Below are 6,437 nucleotides of genomic sequence, written 5' to 3'. Positions count from 1 at the left end.
CTTGTCCACGAAACCCGAGGATAAAGTGGCAAGAGTCCTTCCTCCAGTATTTCGACGTATTTCGCAAAATTTATGTTGCCAACGCACTCCACTAAACTCGATCTCCCACCAACCCAAACAGCTCCCCAAACCATCAAGCTGAAACCACCATGATTCACAGTTGGCTGCAATCTGTTGTGTCAAAACTCTTGGTGAGGCATTCTCCAGACCCATATCCTCCCACTGTCCGAAAATTGAGCGAATTTTGATTCGTCTGAGAACAATACGGTCTTCCAAAAGTCCAGAGGATTGGTCATCACTTGCCCACTTCTTTCGTCTGACTATGTTGGCAGGTCTTAATAAGGGCTTCCGTCTAGCTGCTCTGCAACGTTAACATAATCTGGGGAGAATCCGTTGAACAGATTTCGGGCTCATCCCACCAACTTTGGCCACTTCTGCAGTCGTTAATCTGGGATTCATTTTGATGCTCCTCTTGATAGCCCGTTTTGTCCTCTCCGATGGACCAGGACGACCCGGACGCTGCTCAGTTGTTTCCTTGCCGTGTTTCCTGAACTGCACGATGATTCTGTTGACTGTCGAAAACGGGATTCCCAAATTCTGCGAAATTTGCCGCTGACTTATTCCACCATCTGCTTGACCAACTATCCTTCTTCTAACAAAATCTGACAATTCGAGAGAACCTTGAGTTCTAGGCAAGATAATTAGTGTGCGGACCATTTTCATTTATATAGTGCTCTGTGAACACAAATAAGTTAGCATAAATCAGTTAAATGACGAAAAATTAGGTGTCTATTTACTTGTGACCACTCAGTGTATATTCAATAAGCTGTTGAATCGTGTATATTCTTTTCCATGAAATAATTATTCTATTACCAAACGATTTGTGTTTAAAACTTCATGACTGATGTATAAAAATTCATTATATGTGCCTTTCTATTGTAATTCTCTTCTCAGCATTTCTTCTTCCTCATTTTTTTTTGTCTGCGGCTCTTAGTTTTAAAACAGCTGTTTATATCCAGTTTTATGTTACTGAATATGAAGATAAGGCTTAACGAAACTCCAATTGAGTGTGTAATCTGGTTGCCTCACCGTTATTAGGCTTACACCTTCTCCTGAGCTTCTGGACATTTTTGAACGTTATTCATCTTGAAAGTTGGAAGTTAGGTGGAGGGTTTCAAGTTCGGAAAAAGGCGGTTAGCAATGAAATAAACGCAAAATTAAAACCATAGATCATAATCGGCCACAGAAGCCCTCTCGCCAACTTGATCACGCAGTTCCAAACCAAAAATACGACGATCAACGAGATCGAGGCAGACTAAATGACGGCGCAAAGCACGGCATATAATACAATTAATAACCAAGCGACATCATCTTCGTCAATATTGTCATGGAAACTTATCTGAATGATGAGCCGTTTGTTGTCACAAGTGGCTCGGGAACAGTATTTCTGGCTTTTGCTTTTCAGTATTAAATAACCACAACAGGAGGTCTCTGTGTAATGAACCGTGCAGTGGCGAAAAGAATATCAAAACATATATATCGCCTCGAAAAATAATAATTTAAAGATGGTACGCATCTGTTCTCTGTTATGTACCTTCTGCAAATTGGGTGATATAAAAATAGTAACAAAAGCCTTTACTTTATTTCCAGTTAAAATAGCCTTACGATAAAGGTGACTTTTCATGCATATAATATAACACATATCTTTACACAAACTTTACTTATTATATATCCTGCCTGTACGTCACGTAAGTGAAGCTATAAGAAGTACCTTTCCGATTTCAAGTCTAAAACTGTTATTTTAATGAAAACAATATATATATATATATACCCTTTTTCCCGTCGATGATATATAGATTTAAGGTTCACTTTACACCACATATTCTATTTTCAATTTTGTTTTTGGGGAAAAGAAAAGAACTCTGTAATATCGTCATTATTATTTCTAATCTTGTGTCAAAAACAGAAACACTGGTGTTTACGTGCAAACTTAAATTGTCCACGTGTACTTGGACAGATATAGCAACGGAATCGATAATGTTTGCAGTAAAAAAAGACGTTTTGTATACATATGTATTCATTATGTATTGAGAAGGAATCACTTTTACATGTTGAATTATCTTCAGATATTTCTGATAACTTATATAACATTTATTAATTAATCATTTGTATATTGATTTTTTTATTAACCAAAAACAACAACAGCCAAACAGTTTTATTTGTTATGTGACTATGTGCCATCACTTAGTCTCACATAGTCACACGTGATTATTTTAATTGTGCTTGCCATATCTTGTTGACATGTAAAAACATTAAACTTCGAGAATTAAATATGTGAGAAAATACAAGTACCTTCTCAATAAAATACTTTGCAATTCATAAATATGTTTTGAATCTTGGTATTTCTAAAATTCCAAGACATTCGTATGAAAAATAACGAACAGAAACTACTAAATTATCTATGCTTTACTTATATCAGTTGTTATCATATGATTAAAAATGAGGAACAAAATCATCAACATTTTTTTTAAATTACTATCTATCATAATTTACAAAAACAAAATGTTTAAGGGTATTTTATCATTTATTGAATTAATTAATGTAACAAAATATAGCACAAAGTTCATGAAATTCTCGGAAATATTATAATTCCCAAAGTTAAAGTTTTAAGCTTCAAAACATAATAGTTTATTTCGAAGGATGTTTTATGATAATTAGCAAAATGTGTTTTATGTAAGTTATAAAAAGTTCTCAATATATCTAAAGAAACTTAAGATGTTTAAAATATGAAACATTATTACAGAGACTTAGTGATTACAGTGTACGGACTTTGAATCCCAAATTTCATAGTTCGCTGCCTATTGCCGAAAAAAATAAAGAAGGAGTGTTACATGGTTAATAGGAACATAAATTGAAAATTATTTTGAAATTCTTTTTATTATTATTTTTTTTTTAGAGAATACCGTGCAACATACTCGACTTAGCATTAAACTGAATGTACTTTGCGAAGTTTTGATATTAATATATCCTCCACAGCGTAACATGTATTTAAGTGTATTTTGACAGCACGAACACTTAAGTAAGTTAAAATTATCAAAGGGGAAAATTTCTATTGAACCGTATTGTACGTTTCTTTTTCTTTTGAAGTATTTCGATATCGGCGTGTTATTTAAGATATATTATCCATCTAGCTTGTGGTATATTTTTATCGCTTTTCCATTAGTTTTGTTGCCTTTTCAACTACCTCCAGAAACTAATGAGGCAAAATACATCAAGGTATTTATACTTTTGCACATGCTATTATTAATATTTTGGTCAATGTGCTCTCGATACTTTTTCAGGTTACGTATTCATAATTTTTTTTTTATTTCTAAAAATGAATGATAGCCACAACGAATCTACTTTCAGGTATAAAAGTTTCCCTACAATATCACACATCTCTTCAATGGAATCACAAATAAAAAATATTTAGAAAAACGGAAAAAAAATATCACTAATTATAGATAACTTATTTTCTCATTCTCGACATTTTAAATAATTAAATAAGTAGCTACCACAGCAGGTGTTACTAATGCAAGCACAACCCTTGGATTTCATGTTACTTTTTTCCCAACTGTCCATAATAGATATCGCCAATAGTTTATAAATACGTATTGGTAATGAAAAGTTGAGTTATCGCCACCGGAACCAAATATGCACCCTGGTCTTTACCCTGTACATTTTTATTTTATTCATATACTCATGAGTTTTATGTTTCTATACCGTGACAATAAGTTGTAATTGATGGACTATTCATACACTGTAGAGAGCTGCATGTCGATTTCACCCGCCAAGTAGCTCCTGTTGCCCTACGACCATACGTCCACTTCACGTGTAGTCACTCAACAACAACGGGCACTCTCTCAGCCCCATTAGTACGGTTATAAAAATCATTGTCTGAACGCTGTTTGAGAAGGGCCTTGTAGCAGCACAATGAGCGGAAGTGAAAAAGGAAAATAATCGTTCAGATTGAATAGCTGAGGCGCGATTTTTCAGAGATTTATATCATATACTCTCACGCCAATGAAAATCAAGGACATCAGACATTCTGTTGAAATGCCATGAAAACTTTGTCCAGAAATATATTTCTAGAGAGTAAGTTAAATACACTAAACACTGTACTTCAAATAGCACCCTCTGTTTTAGCTCTTAAGCATAAAGCACACGCACAACTGCTGTTAGTGTAAATACCTTATATGTTTCAAACTTCATAGCTTTTCATGAAACTTTATCTATTGTTAGAACAAATTCAGTTCCTGAACCTTTTTTTGATTTGATAAGTCAGTCCTAGGCTCCGGGAAGTCTCTTTAAGGACTGTGGCGCCACCTAATTTCTTGAAACACAACTGGTGATTATTGCTGCACTTTAATTTTTTTAAGTGTGAAAAAAAGTTATAATTATTATACGAAGGTTACAAAACGAATAAAATATCTAAAGAAATATCCCAGCCATCTTAAAATTATTGTGATTTTAACCCCATGCAAATATAACTGTAGAACTAAATATACATTGGATTTTGTAGGTTCAGCAACTAATCCATGGGTTAATATTTGTATTATTTTAGCTTCAACACTGTTAGTAATCAAATTACGTATTATAGACTTAAACCATCGCAAGATAGTAACAGTTATGAACTTACGGCTTGTGGATGTTGACGGGCACGTGGGAATATATATATATATATATATATACGAAGTTTTTTTTTGCCACATACATTTTCCATTATACACTTCTACACATGCTCCGTCTGTAGCTCTCGAAATATCGAGTCGATATTCGAGTTCAATCCATGTGTTGGCCAAAATATTGGATTTAACAGTAGATATTGCACCGGCGAACCGTTCACGTACTGTCCCCAGTTCATTCACCTTTGTCCTTTGATGATGCCCTTCCGTAACTTTAGAGGAAAATGCCCAGAAATGTGATGTCTGGCGACCGTTCCATCCAGGGTATAGGCCCATTTCTTGTGTAGTATGTTCACTTACTCTTTAAGTTATATGTACAACTTTTTGATAGAATTTGAAACTTGTGTATCTTTTCTATACACTCTATAATATTACATTTGCACTGGAATAGACGATAACCAAGAATTGAATAAATTAAATTATGTACAAGCTGCCCAGTGTCGGCTAATAATACGAAGAATTAAATTGTGGCGAAATGCTACAAGTTCTTCAAATACCTATAGAATGATAGGTTTCTTTTTTGTGAGTGTAAAACACTTAAATGTACTAGTTCGATAACCAAGAATGTCAATTAAGTGCTAGTAGCTATACAAGATAAACCTTTTATACTTTGAGGTAACTTAAAATTTAATTAGACTTTCAACATAAGTTGTCTGCTGTTTCAATGCTAGAACACAAGTTTAAGTTAAAAACAACACAATCATTGTAGACTAATACAACAGACCACAAATGGGTGACTTTTATATGCATTAAATGCATTCTTTTTCCAATCAAAGGTTTCTATTCTCTGTGGCATTGCAGTTGTAAAATTACTCAATTTTGTCTTTCACAGGGGATCGAGGACGTCACTTACGAGTCCACAAATGTGTAGGCCCAACACAGTCTTGTTGCATATAATTATTTCATAAATAATCCCGAGCAAAACTATAAATAGTAAATACATATAAGACTATGTTTATAACCAATTCGGTTAATCATACAATTATACCAAATACCCTGTTATTAATATTTCGTCAGTATTATGATATAAACGTTGGTTGACACCACCAAGATTATTGTGACTCCCTTGTTTCGACTGTACTATAGTAATTACAGAATACATTAGTATGGTGAACTGTAAGAGGTGTGTAAAAAAGATCAATTTTTCTCTACAAATTCACATACGTTAATGAGACAAACCATCATTTGAAAATGCCCGATCTGGCACTTCTAGAACACCTTATTAATGCTTTTTTTCGGTGAAAGAACATGTTTCGGGATCGATAGAGCATATTGGCAGTAAGTACAGAAGAACAGTTCGCAAGATACTACATTTACGAAGGCAGTTCTAATGGAATCCAGCGACATCCTAAGATGCACAGTCCAACCAAGTTCTGTCTACTAGTGGATTTTTTATCACTGATAGCTTTCGAAGGCAGGTCGGAGACATAACTGACCTTTCACAAACCTCTGTTAGCTGACTGATACCTGAGGTTTTGGATTCGACCGTCACCCTCTATATTTACCACATTCAACCTCGTTATTACGCACAGTGGGCACTTGCTTAGAAACGGAGCAGTGTCTGACTAACTAGTGAGTGACTTTTATATGCATTAAATGTATTCGTTTCACAATCAAAGGTTTCTATTCTCTGTAGCAGCGTTTCCCAAACTATGGGTTGCGACCCACTGGTGGGTCGCAAGCGGAATGTTAGTGGGTCGTAAAAAGTTATAC

The sequence above is a fragment of the Limulus polyphemus genome, unplaced genomic scaffold, assembly GCF_000517525.1.
Source record: "Limulus polyphemus unplaced genomic scaffold, Limulus_polyphemus-2.1.2 Scaffold1677, whole genome shotgun sequence".
NCBI lineage: Eukaryota > Metazoa > Arthropoda > Merostomata > Xiphosura > Limulidae > Limulus > Limulus polyphemus.
This window is presented reverse-complemented; position numbering follows the sequence as displayed.